The sequence below is a fragment of the Rhinolophus sinicus genome, linkage group LG06, assembly GCF_036562045.2.
Source record: "Rhinolophus sinicus isolate RSC01 linkage group LG06, ASM3656204v1, whole genome shotgun sequence".
NCBI classification, from domain to species: Eukaryota; Metazoa; Chordata; class Mammalia; order Chiroptera; family Rhinolophidae; genus Rhinolophus; species Rhinolophus sinicus.
This window is the reverse complement of record NC_133756.1, coordinates 148,345,762-148,372,589: the sequence shown is the minus strand read 5'-3', so window position 1 is coordinate 148,372,589 and position 26,828 is coordinate 148,345,762. Positions and strand designations below refer to the sequence as shown.

Genomic DNA, 26,828 nt, shown 5'->3' with positions numbered 1-26,828 from the left:
GGAACATTTGTGACAACATGGATGGATCTTGAGAGAGTAATGCTGAGCGAAACAAGTCAGACAGAAAAAGCAGAGAACCATGTGATTTCACTGATATGTGGTATATAAACCAAAAACAACAAAAGAACAAGACAAACAAATGAGAAACAGAAACTCATAGACACAGACAATAGTTTAGTGGTTGCCAGAGGGTAATGGGGGCGGGGGGTGGGGGGTGGGAGATGAGGGTAAGGGGGATCGAATATATGGTGATGGAAGGAGAACTGACTCTGGGTGATGAACACACAATGGGATTTATAGATGATGTAATACAGAATTGTACACCTGAAATCTATGTAATTTTACTAACAATTGTCACCCCAATAAATTTAATTAAAAAGAAAAAAGAAAAAAAAAGAAAGTAAAAAAAAAAAAAAAAAAAAAAAATTCAATTTATTTCAGCAACCCTTTATTACTGTTTACCCTAACAGTAATGAGCAACAGTTTCAATCTACTAGGAAGTAGGTGAACTCTGGAATTAAAACAAAGATTGCAGAAGATGAGTTTAAGATACTACCTGATAGAAGTAAAGCAAAGGTCAATAAGGCAAGAAACTTGCCCTCAAGGTGCTCACTATCAAGTAAGAGAGAAAAATATGTTAAAATATGTTACAGAATGGGTCAAGTGTGTTAATGAAGCAATGCACAAGAAGCCATGGAAGTGCAGAGATGAGAGCTATCATCTGTTGCCAGATGGTGATGATGGGGAAAGGAGAAGGTCTAAGACAAGGAAGTTACATTGGAGCTGTGTTCTAAAACAGTATATAATTCATCATATTAAGCTCTATAACCCCTTAAGAGTTGACGTGATAAACACAGCTAACTATATGAATGACAGCGTGTGAGAGCATGACCCAGTTTATGTGATTAGCCATGGACTGTCTATTTTGCAGAAATGCAGAATTGGAACTGTAACATTTAATGGAATCATAAGCAAATGAGATTGGATCCATTAAGGATCTTAAACTTCTCTTCCTCAATCTTTTATTTTTTATTCCAGAGTTCACCTACTTCCTAGTAGATTGGAATTGTTGTTCATTACAGTGTCTAGGCTATCAATAATCCTGTATCCTCATATGCTGAAAACAGATCAAACACGTCTGCTCCTTTGACGTGTATGCCGTTCTGCAATATTGAACTTTCCACCTACCCACCTATTTATGCTCTCCTGCTGTCTTCTAGATCTCAATCTCCAGAATGTATCAAAATCCTATATGATTTGACTAAAACACAGACTGACCTTTGTAGATAGTACATATCACAGTGAAAGAATAATTTGTTTCTGGCCATGTCTTGTTAAATTTTTAGCTATTATCTTCCCTTCATAAACCTGTGTATTATAGACTTTATCTTCTAATCAGCTTTTCTTACTATCTTCATTGCAATTATTTTAGACCAAATTGTCATTATGATGAGACTACAATATGCTCCTAATTGATACCCCTGTTTCCACCCATTCTTCCTTTTCTTCTTCTAATTCACAGACACTAAAATTGAAGTTATATTTTCCAAATGTAAATCTTTCCCTTTCACTTTTTAAACACTTCAGTGCATACCTGCTGTTCTTTGAGTAAAGGTCTGAATCATTCAGATAGCCTAAGTGGTCCTTTCCTGGTCCCTAACTTCCTCTTTATTCTCACCTCTAGGCACCATTTTTTCCTCTCTCTGTCAGTGACTTGAGGAGCAATCTAAAAGATAACGCTGGAACACTGTTTTACGAAAAGGTTTATGTGGCAACCTGTATTCTTTCACAGTGATTAATAAAATATTGACACCTTTACAATGAATGGGATGTTATGTTTAATGTAATTTGTTAACATCCACTGTTTTATAAAGTTCTGGACAATTTCATAGATTTTTTTTTCCTTTGGCAAAGTTATAGAATCATAGATAGTCAAATAGGACTTTAGAAATCATACAGTCCAATTTTCTTATATTGAGGATACAAAGTTAAATGATGGTTAAAATGAGTTACCTCACAATTTTCAAGGAGCTACTTACAGATCTGACAGAGTCAGTGTTTTTTGCCTTGTCTGTTGGATCTATGTTAAGTTATTCATTTCTTGATATTATCTGGAAAATCTGTATCTCAGCAATCTGCTTTTGTACTAGAAAGAGCTGGAGTCTTAAACAGAAGGTTCTAAAAGTATACCAAGATGGTAAGAAGTTCCTGAAGCCTATTTTATCCTCTCTGTTCCTGATAACTTGCCTACCTGCCATGTGCTCTGGCGCCTATGATTCAAATGAGTTCTACACAAAATCTGGTTACTAAAAATATGGCTTGCTTCAGAAAACCCTCCTCATTCACCCCTGCCACCAAAAGGAGGGGGAAAAAAGCCATGATCAGCAGCCTTCTCACAAGGAATTTTTTCACACTTCATTTTAATTTACTCTGAGCTTCTCATAAATAATACAAACCACCAATGCACCTAGAGGTTTTTGATTTTCCTGTATTCCAGTTAGAGTCAACCTGTTTTTTTGCTTTGTTTTGTTTTGGTTTTTTTTAAAGCTTTATTATAAGTCATTCAACAGGAATTCAGATTAGGTTGGCAAGTTGAGAAGTCCTCTTTTTTCTCTATTCCATTGCTAGAATCAAATGTCTAGAAAGTTGACAAGCCCGCTGACTGGACAATAGTTGGTATTTAATAAGTATCTGCTAGAATATAAACAAAATGGATAAAGAAAAGATTATCTTTCTTCATTCTGGAATTGAAAATGAGTTTATAATCTGTGTAGAGCCAAACATTAGCACCAAGGTGAGACCTTCAAATGGTCTTTGTTGGGGACTTAGTTTGGGGCAGATTTCTTTAATACCAGTGCTCTGTCTCCACTGACAGTGGTACAATGTCATGTACCACTGACTCAATGTGTTTAACAGGAAAAAAAAAAAAAAAATCAATGTGTCAAGGATCAAAGAAAGGCTGACTTCAATTCCAAGCAAGCTAGATAATGGGCAGTAACACACAGACATTTCTATGTTTCCCCTCCCTTTGTCTCTCTCTCACTATATATATATTTTTCTTTTTCATATCAAAAATACCTTTAAAAAATTTAAGAGATGACTCTGGGTGGTGAACACACAATGTGATATATAGATAACGTATTACAGAATTGTACACCTGAAATCTAAATTACTTTACTAACAATTGTCATCCCAGTAAACTTCAACTAAAATATATATATATATATATGTATATGTATATGTATATGTATATGTATATGTATACACACATATATATGTATATATATATATACATATATACATATATATGTGTGTGTATATATTTTTATATATATCAGTTTGCATCTGCTTTTCTCTTCTGAATGACCCTGGAGTCCCTGCTAGGAGTTTCAGAATAAAAATTAAACTGAATTATTTATGATTGTGGTTATGTCGAGTGATTACTAAGAAAGAGGTGGATTCTTGAAATCTATGAAGTATCCAAACAGAAAGCTTTGGAGACTCACAGTGTGAAACGATTCACTGCAGCCTATATCAGCAGATTAAGAGATGAACTTTCACTTGGGTTTGTGATCAGTGGTAGGAATTATTCAAGACCAATCTTTTCCTTTACCTTAAAGCAGAGGAACTCCTCGACTTTGGATGGAGTAATACAAGCACCAACCCAAATGGAAGGGAGTCGTTGGGTTGTATTTTTACTTTTTCAGGCTGAAATGTAATGACAACATGTGGAAAGCTGAATGCTGGAATTATACACCATTTTTGAATGAATTGGCCAGGCTAAGGGTATTTTATTAGAATGTGGCTATATTCAGTTAATTTGTTATGATAATCCAGTGGATTGTTTTCTAGAAATGTAATAAGTACAACCACTGTCTCCCATATAATGTTTGTTTAAGAGAACGATATTTGATACTTCCTGCTATATGTCCTGCTTGGTTGTTAGTAGACGTTATATTTTCCTTCCCATTGTCAATTTCTTATTTTCTAGTTATTTCTATGCTGTTCTTCAGATGTCCATATCGCTCCTGAGCAGTCCTCATGTTTTGACAAAAATGATTTCAACATTGGTTAACTGTGGAACATGTGGTTGAGGCCTAAGATAATCAGTACATAATCATCTTTTGTATTATTAATTCAAAGATAAATAGGTACCCCCATGGAGGCCAGTGAGATACAAGATGTTTGTGGCAAATTTCTTAGAGGGAATCTTCCTCACTCTACAAACTCTTCTTCTTACTATGGACTTCAAGGTGGAACAGGTAGGAAGGGATTTATCAACAGTCATCTTGGGACTCAAGGGGATGCTTTTCTTAGAATGATGCTGATACTATAGATAGTAGAGCAGAGGGGCTGAAAATTAAAAAGTTGAATTCTGGGTCAATGAATCAAATAAATTGTGACACCCGACCTGCTTCTGGCATCTGCAGTCGCAAGAGATAATAAATCTTTTTTATTAAGTCAGTTCAAGTTGAGTTTTCTGTTACAGGAATTGTAAAGTCCTAACTGCTAGAATATATGTTGAAAATATTTGACATAACTAAATAGAAGTGAGGCTTATTAATAGAACATTCTTCAAAAGATACTACTTACATGTTATTGTAGATTTGAGAATCATAATCTGAGCTTCATTGTTCAGTTTATGTCTTGGTGACCTGTATATCTATTTAGATTAAACACAAAACTCTTGTGAGTGATGGTATACAATAAGTAATGAAAATTCTACACATTCTGTTGTATCATTAGTCATAATATACAAATGTGAGTATTGCATTTTTAGGACACCTCTAGAAACCCTATGGATAAGGAGAAGTGTCCCTTTGGTCTGCCAACACCAGCTAGTTTGAATTGTAGGAGAAAATTGTGTAATCTGTATCTTTTCCATGACATAGTTTACATCTCTTTTCATTCTCTGCTATAATGTGGTAACAGCGGTCTCTCAAACTCCTTTTGGTGGGAAGAGTTATTAGAATCTGAGTCATTTTCATAAGAACATGTCACAGTCCTGGATTTTACTATGGTACAGTTTCCAATGGAAGAACTAAGGCAGAGGCCCTAATGCAGAGACAGCATGTCACGTGTGCTCCAGAGATACACTAGACAGTACCCCTCATCAGCCTGCTCACGGGCACTCTGCACATCATCATCTGCGATAGACGCCAGCTAAACTCTTACCCCCACATAGAAATCAAGCAAGCTTTACCATTTTCAGATTGTCTGTAGATTTCCCCACCTTGTATCAATCTGTTTTTTTTATCCTCTGTTCCATGAAAATCGTTCAAAGGCATTCTCCCACAAATGGGTAGGAACTTTTACAACAGCCAAATAATATCACTGACTAATATATCCAAATTATTCTTTTATCATTTTTGTATTAGTTTCAGGTGTATGAAGCAACATGCCAGTTAGACATTTACACCTCTTACAAAGTGATAAGCCCCTCCTCCAAGCTACTACCCCTCTGACATCTTATATAGCTGCTACAATGCCATTGACTATCTTCTTATGCTGTACTCCACCTCCCGTGGCATAGATATAGATATAGATATAGATATAGATATAGATATAGATATAGATATAGATATAGATATAGATATACATGTATATATATATATATCTATATTTACTTATAGTTGAAATACAATATTATTCTACTTCAGCTTCAATATTATTCTACTTCTACTTCAGTGCATCAGTCATGCATCTACACAGTCTACGAAGTGATCCCCCTGATAAGTCCAGTGCCCATTTGGCACCTTACATACTCTTTACAACACTGTTGATTATATTCCTCATACTGTATTTCATATCCCGGACACCATATAAACACAAGTTATTCTTTAATGAATAAATCGTTCTGAGTTATTCTTTGACAGATCCAAGCTGAAAATATATTTCTATTTCTTCCCTGACACTGCTCAGAAATATGAATTACTATGAATTTTCTATACCACTAGGCTAAATATTTACTCTTACTTAAAGTTATCCACCTTGTCCTATGACACTCGCATGTCTGACCTGCTGTATCTCAGACACTTAGTGAAGTTTGGTCCTCTGAGTCTATCTAATATCATGGAAAATTGCACATTCATACTGCTCTATACAGGCCATATTCAAGTTGCATTCATATCCTATACTTCTGACCCTTCTGCCACAATGATTGTTCCAAACTCCTTTACTGTGCTTATTGAGATTTGCCATCTATCTGTATTGTGGGTTCTCATTTGACTTTATTGCAGTCTGAGAGCAGACAGTGTATGATTCACAATCTTTTAAATTTGTTCAGGTGTGTTTGATAGCCCAGAATGTGGTTTATCTTTGTGAATGATCCAAGTGAGCTTGAGTAGATGTATTCGGCTGTTGTTGGATAAAGTAGTCTATAGATGTCCATTCTGTCCAGTTAGCGGATGGTATTTTTGAGTTCAACTATGTCTTCCCTGATTTTCTACATGCTGAGCTATCTATTTCTGATAGAAGAGTGCTGAAATATTTAATATTATAGTGGATTCATCCTTTTCTCTTGGCAATTCTAAATGTTTTTACTTACGTAATTTGATGCTCTATTGTTAGGCACATGCACATTAAGGATTGGTATGTTTTCTTGGAGAACTGGCTGCTTTATCATTATGTAATGCCCTTCTCTATTCCTGAAGTTTTCCTTGCTTTGAAGTCTGTTATCTGAACTTAATATAGCTATATTCTCTTTTGATTAGTGTTAGCGTGATATATTTTTCTCTATCCATTTACTTCTACTCTATATGTGTCTTTATGTTTAATGTGGGTTTCTTATAGACTACATGTAGTTAGGCCTAGTTTTTTTAATCTATTCTGACAATACGTCTTTTAATTGGTACATTTAGACCATTGATATACAAAGTTATTCTTGAATTATTGATGTAGTGGATTAAGATCTACCATATTTGTTACTGTTTTATATTTGCTGTCCTTTTTATTTATTCCTTTCTTTTCTTTTTTTTTTTTGGTCTTCCATTCTTCCACCCTTTTTCTGTCTGTTGTGGCATTGAGCATTTTATACATTTCTTCTCCTTTCCTAGCATATCAGCTATACTTTTTAAAAACTGTTTTTAGTGGTTGCGCTATAATTTGCAATTTATACTGGCAACAAATCCAAGTCCATTTTTAAATAACATCACACTGTTTTCTGAGTAATATGCCTTCCTTATAATAACAATGTAATCCTAATTCCTCCCTTTCATCCTTCGTATCATTGCTGTCATCCACTTTTCTCATATATAAGCATATATATACAAACATATATGATGTATAAATAAGCATAAATGAATATATTTTGCTCGTATTATTTTGAACAAAACTGTTATCTGCTAGATCAATTAAGAAAAATAAAAATAAAAGTTTTTATTTAAGCTTCATATATTCCTATTTTAATCTTTCTTTTTTTGTGTAAAGCCAAGCTTCTGACCTATTTCCCCTCTCTAAGGAACTTTTAAAAAATACTTATTGTAAGGTAGTTTTATTGGCAACAAATTTTCTAATTTTTTGTTTGGCTGCCAAAGGTTTTATTATTCATTTACTATTGAAGGATAATTTCACAGAGTATGGAATTCTGTGTTGGTATTTTGTATTTTCCTTTCAACACTGTAGATATTTCACTCTATTCTTTTTTTGCTTGCATGAATTTTGATGAGAAATCTTAGGTAACTCTTATCATTGTTCTTCTGTATGTAAGGTGTTTTTTCTCTCGTTTCTTTCAGGATTTTTTTTTTTTTAATCTTTGATTTTTCTGTCATTTGAAAACAATAGGCCTAGGTTTAGTTTTTGGCATTTATCTTGCTTGGTGTTCCCTGAGATTCCTAGATATGTGCTTTAGTGTATGACATAAATTATGGGGAAATTCTCCATCATTATTTCAAATATATCTTCATTATTTACTCACTTTCTTTTTCTGCTGGTATTCCTGTTGTGTATTTATATCTTTTGTGTTTGTTCTACTGTCCTTGGACATAGTCTTCTGTTTTTTGTTGTTGTTGTTTCGTTTTCTGTTTTCATTATTCATTCTCTTTGCTTTTCAATTTGGAGGTTTCTATTGAGATAGTCCCTAACTCAGAGATTCTTTCCTCAGCTGTTTCTGGTCTACTAATAATCCCAACAAAGGCATTGTTCATTTCTATCCCATTCATTTTTATTTCTTTTTATTTCTTTTTATTGCTAACATTTAAGAAAAATTCAACATCAAATTGGTAAGGTTTTTGTTGGGTTCTTTTTTAACTTTTTAGTTTCAGTTGACATTCAATATTATATTAGTTTCAAGTGTATAGCACAGTGGTTAGACGTTTGTGTAACTTAGAAAGTTATCCCCCCTGTAAGTCTAATACCTACCTGGCACCGCATAGTTATTACAATATTATCGATTATATTCCCTATACTGTCATCTATATCTTTGTGACTATTTTGATACTGCCAATTTGTACTTCTTAATCCCTTCACCTTTTTCAGTCAGTCCCACAATCGCCTCCCCTCTGGCAGCAATCAGTTTGTTCTCAGTCTCTATGAGTTTGTTTCTGTTTTGTCTGTTCAATTTAATTTTTCAGATTCCACATATAATTGATACCATATGGCATTTGTCTTTCTCTGTCTGATTTATTTCACCTAGCATCATACTCTCTAGGTCCATCCATGTTATTGTAAATGGTGACATTTCATTCTTTTTTGTGGGTGAGTAATATTCATTTTACATATGTATCACCATTATTCATCATCGTTGATGAACACATAGGTTGCTTCCATATTTTGCCAATTGTAAATAATGCTGCAATGAGCATAGGGATGCATATATTTTTTCGAATTAATGTTTTGCATTTCTTCAGGTACATAACAGAGTTGGGATTGCTGAGTCATAGGGTAGTTCTATTTTTAATTTTTGAGGAACCTCCTTAGCTGTATCAATTTGCAATCCTACCAACATTGCACGAGGAGTCCGTTGCTCCACATTATTGCCAACACTAATTATTGGATTTTTGATGATTGCCTTTCTGATAGGTATGAGATGATATCTCATTTTGGTTTTGATTTGCATTTCTCTGATGATTAGTGACATTAAGCATCTTTTCATATGTCTTTTATCCATCTGTATGTCTCTTTTTAGAAATGTCTATCCAGGTCCTCTGCACATTTTTTAATTAGATTGTTGGTCTTGTTTGTTAGGTTGTATGAGTTTCTTACATATTTTGGACATTAACCTTTATTGGATGTATTATTCGCAAATATCTTCTTCCATTCAGTAGGTTGTCATTTTATCTTGTTGATGGTTTCCTTTGCTGTGCAAAAAATTTTTTTGATGGGGTCATGTTTGTTTAATTAATACTTTTTGTTTGTTTCCCTTGCCCAAGGAGACATATCCAAATATGTGTATACTGGGGGTGCCAAAAAATGTATATCACTTGACACTTTGGCCAACGTTGCTCAAGAAATAATTCGACATAATCAAAATTGTCTGGACACTGATGGTAACCATTTGAGCACCTCCTGTAATTGCAGAAGTCAAATGTGGCTTGTGCTCATCCTTTGTTATTGGTATACACATATATTGAGTATTACAATTTTAATAAGTTTTTCTTTTCTTAAAATGTATATACATTTATATATATATATATACATATATATGTATATATATATAGATATAATAGAGATATCTATAACTATATCTATATATTATAGATACATAGATATATAGATAGATAGATATAGATATATAGATAGGGATATATATATATATATATATATATATATATATATATATATATATATCGTATATATGAATAGTATCAGACAGTTTACTGCCTATAGTTTCTTCTTGGAGTTTTATGATTTGGGGTCTTACATTTAGGTTTTTAATTGATTTTGAGTTTATTCTTGTGGTATAAGAAAGTAGTCTAGTTTCTTTTTTTTTTTTTTTTTGGCATATATCTATCCAGTTTTCCCCAAACCATTTATTGAAGAGACTGTCTTAACCCCATTGTATATTCTTGACTCCTTTGTCTAGACTAATTTACCATATAGTCATGGATTCATTTTGGGGCTCTCTATTCTGTTCTACTGATCTATGTTTCTGTTGTTATGCCAGTACCAAGCTCTTTTGAATACTAGAGACTTGTAGTATAGTTTGATATCTGGTAACAAGATATTTCCAACTTTGTTTTTCTTCCTGAAGATTGCTTTGGTTGGTCGGGATCTCTTATGGTTCCATATAAATTTTAGGATGATATTCTCTAGTTCTGTGAAAAAATGCCATTGGTTTTTATAATAAGCATTATATTAAATGTATAGATTGCTTCGGGAAGTATGGACATTTTAATGATGTTAATTCTTCCTATCCATGAGCACAGTATATGCTTCAATTTATTTGTATCTTCTTAAGTTTCTTAAATGTCTTAAAATTTTCCAAGTACAAATTTTATACCTCCCTGATTAAATTTGTTCCCAAGTATTTTATTTTTTGATGCAATTGTAAATGGGGTTGTTCTCTTAATTTTTCTTTCTGATAGTTTGTTATTGGTGTAAAAATATACAATTGATTTCTGAATATTAATTTTGTATCCTGCTACTTTACTGAATTTATTTATCAGTCTTAATAGTTTTCTTTTTTTGTTGTTGTTTTTTTGTTTTTGGGTTATTTTTTAGGTGGAGTCTTTAGGGTTTTCTATATATAGTGTCATGTCATCTGCAAATAATGACAGTTTTACTTCTTCCTTTCCAATTTGGATGCTTTTTATTTATTTATTGTTATTTTTTTCTTGTCTGATTGTTGTGGCTGGGATTTCCAATACTATCTTTAATGGAAGTGGTAAAAGTGGACACCCTTGTCTTGCTTCTGATCTTAAGAGAAACACTTTTTGCTTTTCACCACCGAATATGATGTGAGGTAGGGGTTGTCATCCATGCCTTTATTATGTTGAGGTATGTTCCCTCTATGCCAATTTTGCTAAGAGTTTTTATCGTAAATGGATGCTTTTTCTGCATCTATTGATATGACAATGTATTTATCATTCATTTTGTTTATGTGATATATCATGTTGATTGATTTGTGGATATTGAACCAACCTTTCATCCCAGGAATAAATCCACATGATCATGGTGTATGACCTTTTTTAATGTATTGCTGCTGAATTTGGTTTGCTAATATTTTGTTGAGGATTTTTGTATCTATGTTCATCAAGGATATATACATATATACATCCATATATACAAACATCTATGTTTTTTGTATATCTATACATTGTTTCCCCAAAAATAAGACCTAGCCAGACCATCAGCTCTAATGCATCTTATGGAGCAAAATTAATTTAAGACCTAGTCTTATTTTAATATAATATAAGACCGGGTCTTATATAATAAAATACAATGTAAGATGGGGTCGTATATTAATTTTTACTCCAAAACATGCGTTAGAGTTGATGGTCTGTCTAGGTCTTATTTTTGGGGAAACACGGTATATGTTTTATTTTAGTTTGGAAATCAGGGTATTGCTTACCTCCTCATAAAATGAGCTTAGGAGACTTTCCTTCTCTCTCTCATTTCTGTTTGATTCTTTCTTATGATTTCCTTTCTCTGCTTACAGTGCTCATCTGTTTTTGCATGTGATCTACTTTTTCCATTGGAGCCCTTATCATAGTTGTTTTCAATTCTTGTTGTGGAAATTTTAACATTCTTGCTTTATCTGGTCTGACACTTGCTCTTTCTTTTCAAATTGTGGGTTTTTTTGTTTGTTTGTTTGTTGTGCATTTTGGTATGCCTTGTAATTTTTTTTTTTTTCTTGATAACTGGACATGTTCCAGGTAAAAGAAACTCTTGAAAACAGGTCTTTAGTGATATAGTGGTAGGGGAAGGGAAACATTCTATTGTACTATAATTAAGTCTCAATCTTTTGGTGAGCTTATGCCTCTGGGTGTGAACTTCACAAGTGTTTTCTAATTGTTTTTACCCCCCCTCATATGGAATAGAAGGCATAGAGTGAGCTGGAATTGGGTATTTCCATTTTCTTATGTGGAAGTCTACAACTGAATATAGTTGGAACTTTCTTTCCTCCAGGTCAGTTAGACCCTGACAATACCCCAGAAGATTAGACTTGGTTAACTAATGTCTCCTGAACAAAGACCTGGTTAAGAACACCAGAATGTTCTGTTGTATTTCAAAATGGTTCCTTTCTCCCTTCCCCTGCCAGAAGCATGAGGATATTTTTTCTCTGATATTTACTGTGAGTACCTGGCAGGGCTCTTGGAAGTAAAACTCACAATACTGTGGAGGCCCCCTGTGAATGGGTCCCTTTTGATTTTTAACTCTCACAGCTGTCTATATTGAGCTCCCAGCAATTCATCAATTACAGTTCAGGTTTTCCTACCCCAGAACTTGTTTCCATGATGATTTCCTCTCCTGAATCTCTGGTCAGGTAAGCCACACCTCCCCGTATTTGTCTGTATTTCTTTCTAATCTTGTAGTCAGTAGTTTTCCGTCTGTTCTCACCTCTTTTACATATACAAGAAAACTTGTTGATTTTTCAGTCTGTTTAGTTCTTACCTGTTGCTAGGATGTAGAGGTGATTTCCAAGTTCCTTACATGCAGAACCTGAAACTGGAAATCTCTGCTTAAATTGTTCTAATTTGTCTCATATGTTTATTAGAACTATTAATAATACCTACTTCACAGGTTGTTTTGACTCTAAAATTTTTACTGATAACCATATATTCTCAACTCTTCTAGAAACTTGGAATAAGGAAATGTGAAGATTGAATGTAAAATCTTGTATAGTGTTTTATAAATGTGAGACATTTCATCATTTTAATTTTGTAACCCAAAGAATAGATGTGGTAGCCATTAATTGATAGAAACTTATATAATTTATATTATAATGTATTATTCCTCTCATTATCATATATTTTCATAAAGCTTACATTTGGTCCTTGGCCATTTTCAATATAGTTTCATTTTATTATTTATGTGGTCGTTTGCCATTTGGTAATTTAAGTAAATTGATGATCTGCAGTTAAATAATTTTAAAAAATTATAATATACAATATAAAAAATAACACTTCTGAGTGACGATATAAAAAAATACTCATGGTACAGGTGATTTTTCTATATTATTTTAACACATGCAGGACAACGAAAGTGCAGACCAGCTTTATTTAAGAAAAAAATAAGAGTAGTTTACATTTTATAAATTGTGTTAGAGAAAGCTACAGTTTTGTTTTGCTTCCAAACATATATTCAGAGCATATCAATGTTTGGGCAAAAACAGTCGAGTTTCTGTTATTTTTCATTATTAAATAGGTCTAACTACTAGAGCTTAGTTACCAAAGCACCACATTAGGTTTTCATTTTTTGAAATCTTGACTTAGGTCACACTGAAAAAAAAAGTGGACACTGGAAGATCTTTTGGGATAGATAGAGCCTCATGTAGTGAAAAATATAATTATTGCTCTCTGCCTTACAGGGGGAGCATCATTCTTCATTACCTGCTGCTAACAGATGGATATCTATGGTCCTCGATTGGCAGGGGGTGGCTCATTCATTCCCCAGAGGCCATATGTTCCCAAGCAAAACTACTGTCCTATTTGAGATCACTCCATCTTAGTAAAGGAAAAATTGGGTTGGCAAAGCCAGAAATCTATGGATTGGAGTTTAGTTGCATTGTCAGTTGGTCCAAATAAAATACATGTTTGGAGATCCAGAGGTTGCAGCTATAATTATCCCTCCTTACAAAAACTTAAAGTCAAAAAATAAATTACCTACAGTAAATCAAATCACTATAGTTAGGACACTGTTTCTGAGAAAATTTGATCACTGACAGATACTGCAAAAGGATATTAGGGAGAAGGACTTCCAAAGATTAAAATTTGTGTGACAGTGTGCAATGTTTTTCATTTCAATGGAAGGGGCTTTCTCTGAAACAATTCTAGAGATTATTTAGCAATGGAGTAGGTGATCTGGTTAAATTAGGCTGTGCACATACACATACACTTATAGATGAGATTGCAGAAACTATCTCAATTGACCCTGTGCCAATAATGTTAACAAAGAGACGAGAATGATAGTGATATACATTTATAATGCAGTTTACAGTGTTTTTTAATGTTGATTATTTTATTTAATTGTCAGCGCATCTTTTGCATTACTTCCTTTAATCTTCAACTTTTCAGATGAGAAATGTTATACAAATTTCTCAGGATCTCATAGTTGATAAATGTTGGAGCTGGGACTCAAACTCAAATCTTTGAATTCAAGCCCTGGTCTCATTCTACAAAATTTCACAATCAAAATTCATTTTTCTTTCTCTGGACTCATATTTTACTTTCCCTTGAAAGAATAGCTGTCATATTTTACTATCATTTCCACAGCTCACTTTGAGGGAATTTATAACAAAGAAGAAACAATATAGAAATTAATGAATACCCAGGGATATTTTCTGATGGAAAAAAAGGCTCACATATTCCTTCACATTAGAGAGAAATCATAAAAGTTTGTAGAAAAGGAAAATGAGGGGGTTCAAGCATAACTTTTTCACAAGTCCTTACCCATCTTAATCCCTGCTTTTCCATCTTCACTTCTTTTCACCTATTTGTGATTTTCTTGCTGTCTGAGGAAGAAAAACATAATCTGATTACTCCAGTTAACAGAGTTATTAGTGATCTAATAAATGATTCTGAACATTTGTAAAACTATGTAAAATGTATGTAAAAAGAGAGAACCAAACAAATAAAATAAAACTCATATGGTTCAGGAAAGGGGAAGAACTCAATATAAAGAAAATGGAATATTCGTAGTAACTATTATCATTTGGGAGTTTAACAACTGTATGATTGAAAAGTAAGCTCTTATATTTCTGAATTATTTAAGTTTGTTCTCTGCACATCTTAATACATTTATAAGAGAAAACTGATAATCTCACTCAAAAATGCCGAGCAGAAAGGGCACAACATAGTTCTTCCTATGCCTGACACATCACAGATAGGGTGCTGTAATAAGAAAAAAATATATTTATTTATATCTGTCTCTTCTGTATTGACAACATCTAGAACTCAAAAGGCAAATGTGCGACTACTGGATTTTTAATATAAGAGATATGCCTACTTGAAAATTGTCAAAAGCCACCTACTTTTAATCATTTCTTCTGTTCTGATTACAGAACAAAAGATTTTAACACATTATAATGTCTTTCTACATAAACCATAAGGCTGATATATACATATAATTTATTATATATACATATAATTTTTTTTTCATTTTTTTAAAAGTGAAGGAAGGTATTCAACTTGTGGAGGTTTTTTTCCCTCCTAACCAAAGCAAAGGAAGTTTTAAAAATACAAAATAATTATACAGATAAGATTCAATGAGAATAGCAATTTAGGAAAGGTGCTCAAGCAGAATCAAATCAATATCACTGAATCTCCTGTGAACAGTTTTAAATAGTACTAGCTATTCCCTCTAGGGTTAGGTTATTGATTGCAAAATTGCTCCCAAACCTCCATTCTGAATAATTATGCTCTTGTCTGCTTGTCTTTTTCCCCCAGTGCCATGAAAATTACAGCAATCTGATCAATAAGATATAAAATGAGAGGAACTGAAACAGTGATTTCTGACTTTCCCAGGCATTTCACATTTTTGTAAACACAAATACTTGCCTGCAGTCACTTTCCTCTGAGGGTTGTGTTTTTTGAAGCCTTTTCAAATGAGAAATATTAGAATAAGTGCTAGAAGTACTAGATAAGTTTTGTTCATTTTCTTTATCACATCCCATTAGATTGTCAGCTAGATATATATACCAATATTCATCCCTCAGATGTCTTCATGCCTGGTTTCTTTTATTTACCTCATGTCCAAAAGCATAATGGTGAGAAATACGAAGGCAAGTTTTGCCTGTAGTTAGAAATGCTACAAAAGACCCGTTCTAGTTATTTTGATCATTAATTAACATCACTACTTAAAATCAGTTAAACATTCATACGAGTGACTCAAATTGGCTGAGTTTAGTTTTATATTCTTTATGTGAATGTTCTAGGCTGATCTTAACTGGTTTGGGTATTACAAAACCAAGGATATATTGAGCCATATTTTCTTTTGGCTAAGTGCAAAATTTGGATTATTTTAGTGATTCTAAAAAATACTGTAAGAGAAACTCAGTCACTACTTCCTGACCTTAAGAAGAGGCATATCAGCACAGATAAGACTTGAAATCCTGTTTTGGATTGAGGTTCTCTAAATTGTCAAAAGAACCAAGAATCATTAATCTGGATGAGAATAGGTCCTTAAAAAACAAGAGATCACCCACTAGAACTTTATTAAAGACTATGTGTTATAGGTCCAGGTGCACACGAGTTTTGAATCTCCAGTACTTGCTGATGGTATAATTTTGTCCAAAATGTTTAAACCTCTCCAAAATTTAGTTTGATTCTTTGTACAATATGATAACATTAATGCTCACTGATGAAATTGCTAAGAGAATTAGATAACTTACTCCTTATAAAGTGATTAACAGAAAAGCATTCAATAAATATTAACTCTTAATTTTGTAAGTGTTGCAGAAAAACAGTGAGGACCAAGAGACACAAATGGCACACAGAGGGCAAGGAGAACTCAGCTTTATTACACTAGTGGGCTCAGTGGGGATATTTCCCAAAGAACTGAGCACTGACTGGGGTCAAGGGCTTTACTTTTATATGCTTAGGTCTCTGGGTTGAGGGGGGTAAGTCTGGCCGGGGTGCCAGGGAGATCCGTCCTTAGCAGCTGTGATCCCTCAACTTTGTTTTGACAGGGAGGCCTCTAACTATGGTGCCTGTAGGACTCATCTCTGATAAGGTATGGGAAGAGGAGGGGGCAGAGCTCTTAGGGGGAGCTTGCCGGGGACATCTCCAACAAGGGGGAGATTGAGCTCTTAGGGGGGACTGCAGGAAAAACCTTAACAGTAAGTATTGTCATTGAACAGTTCACAGTAGCTGTCAGCTTCTCTATCTCTATAGCTGATGAATTTGCTACAATACCTGACAGACAATAAACTTTTATTGAATGAATGAACAATGATGATTAAAAGGAAAGATATAATGAGAAAAAAACAAAGTTTATAGTACAGCCTGTCTTTGTGTATCTTATATATTTTTCTACGCTAAGAAGTCTACTTGGTGGGGGGTGGGAGATGAGGGTAAGGGGGATCGAATATATGGTGATGGAAGGAGAACTGACTCTGGGTGGTGAACACACAATGGGATTTATAGATGATGTAATACAGTATTGTACACCTGAAATCTATGTAATTTTACTAACAATTGTCACCCCAATAAATTTAATTTAAAAAAAAAAAAGGAAAAAAAAGAAAGTCTACTTGAATCATCATAAAAATATCTTCAGTTTTTAAGTACTGATTACCAGCATTGATTTTGCTGCAGCCTAGGGTGTTACTAATTATCTTAAAATGTGTGGTTGCTCACTCCTAACCTTTTATAAAACTGCCATGCCCCTGAGAAACTTTCCCCACACTTTTTTGATTCGTGGAGTGCATTCAGCTAGGTGATGAGATGGAGTGAGACTTGCTTGATGACTGCCCAAGGTTTCCTGAGAAAGAACAGAGTTTGCCTTCCATGGGCTATGGAAAGTCAGATGAAGGAAAGAAAAGAGAAAATGTACTAGACTGCCAGAAATTCAGTGCCTTTCCAAATCGCTTTTTCTTAGAATGTCTTCTCTGCTGACCAACTTTCTTTTTATCACACCAGTGTAGCTAACTCTGTGGTAGAGATAGAGTACCTGGTATCAAGAACATTATATTAGTTCAAAAGAGTATCGTATATGCTATATTATATTAATAGCATTTCCTGTCCCCCCACCCTAGCCTCCCATCCCATTCAGAAGTGAGGAAGTCACTTCAAGGGGCCTCTTACTTGTACAAGCTTCTGATATTATCCAGTGATCGTTCAGTTGCTTTATTTTGGATGACAAAATTATGCTTGGGGGATACGGTATGTATTCATGAAAAATGACCTCAATCTGCTTGCTTAGATGCTTATAGGAGCCACTTGACACAATCAAAGTAACAAGAAAATAAATGAAGGGGACTAAATTTAAGTCACTGGGAATCGATCTCACAATTGCAAGGATAGACAGCAATTGTCAGTTAAGACTCTTTAAAATCGCCTTATAAATAGCAATAGAGTAAGAGGTTACATTGTAGACCTCACAGGTATAACTTTCTGTGATAAGTAAAAGATATACCTGTGTTAATGTGGTAAGAATGGATCCCTGTGGCTTGATATAAAAGTTTCAGTCATGGAAGCATGAATCATAAATCATTACACACGATTTTGATTAAACTGAAAATTCTATGTTCTAAAAACCTAGGTGACTCACAAAGGGGACCCAGTGAGGACCCATAACTAACACAGAAGAAGCACAAGGGGAGTTTTAATAATACAAGTTATTATGAAATATCAGTATAAAACTAGCAATAACTCTAAACTGCTACACTACTTTATGTAATATGTAATTTCATGTTTTATTATACTGAAATTAATAAACTATCTATCTTAAATATGTACTTTTATCTTCTCATACTTTTCAAAAAATGTTCAAACATGTCAACCAATAAAACGTTTAGCAAATACTCTCACTGTATATATAGGAGATTGCATTATTACCTGCATATGTAAGCTCTCTGCAGAGTGACCCCGTTGTGTGTGTGTGTGTGTGTGTGTGTGTGTGTGTGTGTGTGTGTGTGTGCCCGCGCGCTTATAAAGTCTAGGGGTGGAGAGGACAGTTTGAAATGTCCCTGACGGAAAAAGTGACTTGGTATTACCAGATACATTTTGATTCCTTCCTTCGTATATTTTTTCCTATTTTTTTCTTTGATATTTCAATTGAATGTCTCCGTATGAAGCTACATCCATGGCTGACTCAAAAAAATTTATAAACTCAGGTGTTTGTGTTTGTGTGGTGTATGTGCTTCTCCATGTGAGTTTTGGACTGAAAGAGGGCTATAAATATCTAATAAGATTTGTTTTTTGTCCTCAAACAAGAAGCCAAAGAACGTGTTGTAAATTGAAATAAGGAATTTTACAAATATCAAAAAAAGAAGAATAAATCCCTTTTCTGAACAGTGATCTAAGTGTTCAAGACTAAAGAACAACTTCTGTTCAGCAGTGAAATACTGTACTTTATGATGAAGGGCTGTGGTGGACGTGGATACCTAATGTTGTCTTCAGCAGATTTTTTTGTGATAAGATACTTTTATTTCTAATTTTGAAAGACTTTGTTTGCTCATTTGGAAAATCCTGTACCAGACTAGTCAAAAACTGCAAATCTGAAACATGTTATTTTTAATAACTGGACAACTTTGAGCAATAAAAACAAAATGCATTCAAACTGAGATAGAATATATAGAATGATTTGATGATGAAGATGCCATTAAATCCAGACTACTTTAAGTAGAATTTACCTTATGTGGCTTACCCAATAGAACTGTGTACTTTGAATGGTGATTACAGTTAAGTCTTTGATGTCTCTTTTGATAAAAAAAATATTTCCTGTGTAATGAGCCATATTTCATAATCACCAAAAGGCATATGAATAGAGACTTCTATAGTCAGTTAGACCTGGTGCTTTGAAAATAAAATTGAGAATGTTATCCTTTTACCTGATATTATGTCTGATTATGTTCTGTGGCCAATAGACTAGACTACTAGAGTCAGGTAATTAGATTAGTTGGATGCTGGGCCACTCCATGAATTGCAGGTAATTGCATGTAACACACCTTAGATAACATTTCTTGTTACTCATTAAAACTTGGCACCTTTGAATTTTTTTCACTTATGTATGTGATTTATTTCATTTTAATGGCTTACACAAATAGATATCTTGCATTGCATGGTTTCCAAATAAGAATGTTAACGCTTAGAAGGTTATCTTTAAAATAATTCATAATCATAAAGGAAAGTACTTGGATCCTGTCCAAATCAAAAGATAAAACAGTTTTCTTTCAGCATATTTATCCTCCTCCTAAATAAACCTGAACCATCATGGGAACTTTGCACTGACTCTAGAGAGAGACATGGATAAATAGCTATTTATGTTGGATATTAAAATATAAAATTGTTTCCATGGAAACTCCCTAATCATTATTTTAGACAGAAAAAATAAAAACTGTGTTCAAAACCCCATGTTAATTATATTTCTGATTTAATAAGCTTTTAACTTGTGATTTTTTTTGTTTTTAGAAAACTCATTAAATCATGTGATTCCATCATAGAATTTTTTTTTTTGAGTAAAACTCAGTTTTCAATTTAAAATGAAATTGGTGTTTTCAGTGTCTACCTTGAAAAGGAACATTGACTGAATTAGAATGCCAAATAAGTGAGAATTTTTTAAAATAAGTTTTGATTTTAGAAATAAAATATATGGTATTATTTTACAAGAGGTTTTGGAGAGATATTATAGATGGAATATTTCCATTCCAGGGATCAAAAGCATGCATTTTCACTACCTGTGTTTGGTAGCAAAAGAAAGCTTCAACTAAGTATGTGATTTTAACATATCTTTGATTATGTTATGTGATTTTATGTGCAGAAATTTTTATATGGTCATCACATACAGAAAAAAAACACACAATAAAATCGGGTATAGAATTTTTAAAAACATAGGTGTAGAATTTTAAAAAAAAACCATCTTGATGGGTAAATATGAGGATTTGAAGTGTTTAAATTTTTGAAATGTATGAATACTTTTAAATTTACTTAATTTTTTTTCTTTTAATTTATCTATTCTCCTTTGTAATATTCCTATATTTTTTTTATTTTTTTTTAATTAAAGTTTATTGAGGTGACAATTATTAGTAAAGTTACATAGATTTCAGGTATTCAATTCTGTATTACATCATCTATAAATCCCATTGTGTGTTCACCACCCAGAGTCAGTTCTCCTTCCATCACCATATATTTGATCCCCTTTACCCTCATCTACCACCCCCGTCCCCCTTTACCCTCTGGTAACCACTAAACTATTGTCTGTGTCTATGAGTTTTTGTTTCTCATTTGTGACCATTTGTGACAACATGGATGGATCTTGAGAATATAATGCTAAGTGAAATAAGTCAGACAGAAAAAGCATAGAACCATATGATTTCACTGATATGTGGTATATAAACTATATACTTTCATTGCATTAATCACTCTATCAATCAATTCCTCATCCCTCTGTTACTATCCCTAGAATTAGCAAAAGCTTTTGTTTGTTTGTTTGTTTGTTTGTTTTTTAGACAAGTTCTGTATGGCTCATGATTATCTGTGAAAAGGAATCAACTGCTCATGTTCTAGTGAGGAAAGACAGGAAATAAAGTAAAAAGTAAAATTTCTAGCAGGTAAGATAATGCCAAGTGCTAAGGAGAAACTTCAGGGCAAAGATAAGAGGTATGTGCATGTATGTATGTTGGCTGGGGATTAGTGTTGACATTTTTGACAGAATATCAGGAAGGTATCAATAAGAAGATAAGTGAACATGAGACAGGAGAGAGGAAGGTGTTCATGGAAATATGTGCAGAAATATCCATCTAGACAGAGCGACTGAAACTGACCAAAGGAACCCTTCCTGTTAATAGATCAGAGCAGGTCTGGAGTATGTGAGACCATCAAAGAGACTAGAAAGACTGAAGGCAACAAGAAACAGAGAAGATAAAGTCAGAATGGTCACAGCTGTTCTACCACCTAGGCCCTTGTGAATGTATGACAGACTTTGGTATTTCCGCTATGTGAAATGGGAGACTTGGAAAATTTTTCAGCAGAGAAGTGACATTTTAATATCTCGTTTCTGTGTTTAGACCAGTTGAACAAGGCTGAGAAAGGAGACTAGTAATAAGGAAATAAATCGTATGGCAGATGATCATGGCTTAGATGAGTGGAATAATAGCGTTAAGTGGTGAGAAGAAATCAGATTTAGATACTTTTGACCACAGAACAAATTTGCTGATGAATTTGGTGCGAGGTATAAAAGTAAAAATGGATTCAAGTATCCCCTTAGTGTTTTTGCCTGAGAAGTGGACAGAACTGAAATGATGTTGACTGAGATAGGGAAGAAGTGGACGAAGCTGAACTGAGGGGTGAGTTGAGTACATTAGAAACTCCGTACTGGACAAGTTGAGGTTGGATATCCAAGTGGAGAGGCTGAGTAGATTATTGAATTTATGAGTCTTCAGTGGGGTCCTCAGCAAAGAGGTGGTATTTATGTATGCCATTTTGCTTTTACCTGTCTTGCCTTTACCTTGGTAAGATGCTGAGAATCAAGATTGGGGTATGGGTATTACCTTAGATGTAGCATGATGTAAACTTAGGTGTGAAAGGTAGGTCTCATTTAATCTATAGATATTGGTCACAAATACGATCTCCAGCCATGTTAAAGGATTTGTTTTTATTTTCTAGTTTGATGAAAGATTGCCATATTGATAATTATAGACATAACAACAATTATATATCTTTCTGAGATTTCTTTTACCGTTACAATGGTTAGCACATATGGATATGGAAGGGGCTTGGAGAGAATGATGACCAAGGAACCTACCTGACCTTGATTTTTGCTTAGATCTTTAGCCAGAGATACAACAATGCACATTCACTATTGGCAAGTTCACCATAAAATTACCCTAAACTTTGGATAAAAACTTTCGATAGTGGTTGTTTCTCTCTCTCTCTCTCTCTCTCTCTCTCTCTCTCTCTCTCTCTCTCTCTCTCAAGGGGAACTGTTGTAGGAACAAAATTTAAATGTTTCAATCCTGCCCACACACTGGCACAATTATCCGGATACTGTGATTAGTAGGGTAATTCTCAGATGACCTCTTTCCTCTCTTCTTCCCCTTCTTCTTCAATATAGCAATAAGGCACTCAATCTATGAGAGCCAAAAAACAAGATGCTTGAGGCAATTACCCAGATTCTTTTTGCCTTAGGGATGGTTCTTGCCTACACTTCACCTACATGAGCACCAGAAGCATCATCATTTTCTCCTATGATGAAATGTTTTTGTTAATTGGCATAAGTGCTTTCCATAAGAAAAGGAAATTGTTGGGTCAGCATTATTTGGAATAATTATTTTATTCCAATCCACAAGCTGTCAGTTCTGCAAAAATTAGAAGACTATTTGTTTATGCAAGTAAATACTCTAGGGAAATATTTAGATGCCATATAATTTAATTTGTAATTGGAAGGATTGGAGAGTGGGTGGACAAGGTATAACCTACAGTAGAGAGTGAATATATATATATATATATATATATATATATATACACATATATATATAATTTTTATATAAAAATTATATATATAATTACATATATATAAACTATATATATATATAAGTATATATATTATATATATAAAAATTCATATATATATATATATATATATATATATATATATATGTTTTGTGTGTTTTTTTCCCCTCCTACTGAAGTTTATGTGACAGGCTTTGTAATCAGAATGTCATTTGTTGTAGCTGGGTCTCAAAGATTTAATCTCAGCTCAAAACCTAGTGAGAAATGCTGCAGCAGTGACCTTTTCAAGGTGATAGTTTGTGAATTGAGAATACTGGCTGTTTTCAGTTCTTCAGTTCTGCATAGATATTTGTTGTTCCTGTGCAAAGATAGTCCTGCTGACAATATTCCTTTCTGTGAGTGCAAGGACAATGGACCCTTGACATTAAGGAAAGACTCTAACCAGTCCTTATGGAGATGCAAATACTAAGAGGAGCCCAGCTTCACTGCCTCTCTACCGGATTCTTCCTGTACACGGGGCAGCTGAAGAGTATATGCTATTCCAAATCACACCTGACATATATTTTCTTATTTAATCTCAACTACTCTGACATGTAGAAAGCATATTTTCATTCCAAGTAACTAGACATTAAGGGTATTGTTGCCCCTGGATAAAATGCAAAACCTCAATTGTTAAGCATAAGTGGTTTACTGTGTGCGTGTGTGTATGTGTGTGTGTGTGTGTGTGTGTGTGTGTGTGTGTGTGTGTGTGTGTGTGTAGGTTTCCTCTGCTCTCTGAAAGCAGCTGAAATGTCCTAAAGATAAGAAGCAATTACCATTAATTTATATGCTGAGATGCTGAGTGTAGTTTCCAGGGAAGGAGCTTGGCAGTGAGTGCCACTCTTGCTGTTCTGGATATGCACTGCCTCTATAATGGCTTGCTGCAAAACAAACGCTGAACAGTATTTTCGCTTTTTGCCTTTTTCCCTAAATGTGAAAATCCTCTTTGGGTTTCTTTCAATTAGTGCAATAATGTAGGTCTTTTGTGAAAGTAAAGTGACGTAAACTGAACTTTTGAAAAATAGGAGATTCATTTATATGGCCTAAGCACCTAGCTTATGGGGTTTTGCTCCATTGTATATTTTCAGTAAGTTATTTTTGATGCATCGTGACTTTAGCCACTTTTTTGGAAAACCCAGTGCTACATGTGGGATCCTTTTATTTCTTGTAGTTGCCAAATCATTTGTTCAAAATGATAGATTTCATTTTCAATTTCTACAAGGAGTTTTGATTTCTGGAATGTTTCTTGTTTTAATTGTTGAATTTTCCATAAGTCACTTTGTAGAATAAAGCAGAATGAAGTAAGTAGGTATTTTTTCCTTGGCATGCTTAAAGCACGTATTTTTTCTGCAGCTATCTAGAAAGTGCAAGTCGGTCCTTGACTGCTTGCTCAAGTACCTGTACAGTTGCCTTAGATACTTTCCACTGAGTTTTTAATTCTGTAACTTAAAATTCCCAGTTTCTGAAGACTGACTAATTAAAGTGTACTAACGTTGTTTATCAGAAAACACAGTGTTATTCTTGAGTGTAGTATCATTTAAGGTAACCTATACGATACCTCCAGTTTGTCTACTGTCTAAGACCTTCTTGGCTTGTCAGTATTAAGTGATATGACTTAACGGTAACTGAAGATCAGGTCAAAAAATACCTTGTGTGAACCAATGTTAAAAATAAAGAAAGTATAAGTAAACCTAAAAAGGATCTCACAGTAGCATCCACTTCTTTGCTCATTACTTAGTAGTTTCATTCAGTCATCATCCTGGTATTCTTGGACTGTTATTACACTAGAACATTACTGCAAATTATTTTATGAAAATGTTTATAGGAATTTTGCAACTGCACATGAGTGAACAAAGAATTTGTTTGATATTAATTCCAACTACTTTACTAACATTTATGATTTTTAAAAATATTCAATAGGACAAAACAAACAAAATTATCCATCTTTTACCTGTTTTGTTTGCTCCTCGTAACATCAGGATGCCTAATGTCATGCAGGAGCAGCAAGAAAATCATCTTAGAATGCTGTCTCACAAATGTTGGGGGTGATCTTAGGCAAAAAACTCCCTTGATCTAGTGACACCATTGCTTGACATATTAGGAATTATCTAATGACGTGGAAGACCGCACCATACAAAATATAAAGCAAGCAAAATATTTTTCTTTGAAACTTGATAAATGTACGCAATTGTTGGTATGACTTATATACATACTTTGAATATGGTAGTAATATGAAGTAATAGTAATTTGGCTTCAGATTCATTGCCTAGATACCCAACTAGTTCTGAACTACATAAAACTAGTAAAGATTGTGTTGTCAGCAAATAAGTTTTATATAGAAATACGTTCTTTTGGTGCAGCTGCAATGATAGGATAACATTCTGAGTAATTATCCCAATAATCTTCCTCTAAAATGTAAATCAACTCACTGCTTTCTTCACCGAGAAAGTTTCACAATGGAAAAAGTAAGTCAACTTATATAATTGCTGTATTTAGTAATGTAGCAAAATTTGAAAATTACATATTAATAAAAGGTTACTATATATAAAAGTATATATTAATAAAAAGACAACATACTGTTGTCTGTGGTATGTGATAATATGAATGAATGATGATACACTCTGAAGTATGATGGTTATTGAGAGGAAATTTTCTGCCAATCATGTTTGAACTATGCAACAAACTCTTAATATTTCTGCTAGATAAATAAATAGCTTGGTCCCAACTTTTAATATGAATCAATAGCAGACATGCTTATTTTCCTGATATTTTTGTTTTTAATGTCCTTAAAACTTCTCTATAACAAAGTCATGTCATATTGTTGTTGTTTGTTTGTTTGTTTTGCTTGTGTTTTTGTTTTTCCAATGGCAGGTGATATGAAAGGTAAAACAAAAGTTTAATTTTGGAAGAATAAAGTATCTACAAATCAATTGTGCCTGCTCCCTCATTTAAAGACAATAATCAGTGAAGTGATACTTTTATCACACATCTAGAAAAGTAATCACTGAACATTTTCCAAATGTGATGGAATGATTTGAATTTTATTTTTAACTGAAACAAGATTCAAATCCTGAAAGTTCATGAATCTGATACTCATTTCTTTCATGAAAATGTAATTTAAATTTGGCTGTATCGCTATGGCATCAATTGTTGGAATTGGCTACTTATGAGTGACTAAAGTTGAATTGTCAAAATATAGCATTACTCAGTTTATTTGGGGTGAAATAAAATGAATACCCTAGGATTGCTGTAATACATATTTTTCTATTCCTATTACTATATCTCTTTTAATCTAGTTTCTCTGCTAGGAGTTTTATTAAAACAAACATTAAAAGTATAAGGTATACATTATTGTCTGTGAGTAATGTTGTGAGAGTATCAGAACTGCCCTGGAGGAGAGTGGCCAGATTTCCAGGAAGTTGTTTCTCACCTTTCAGTACTGTCCTTACATTCTGTCTGTACTCTGCTTTCCCATGCCTTCTACCTAGCAGCTTTGTACAAAGCATTCCCATAACATAT

The 26,828-nt window shown here is 33.7% G+C and overlaps 1 long non-coding RNA gene across 1 annotated transcript in view; it reads left to right on the top strand.

Moving 5' to 3' along the window:
* The window catches only part of LOC141572457 (uncharacterized), a 311,646-nt gene that overhangs the window by 102,527 nt on the left and 182,291 nt on the right, over positions 1 to 26,828 (top strand). The window lies entirely within an intron of this gene.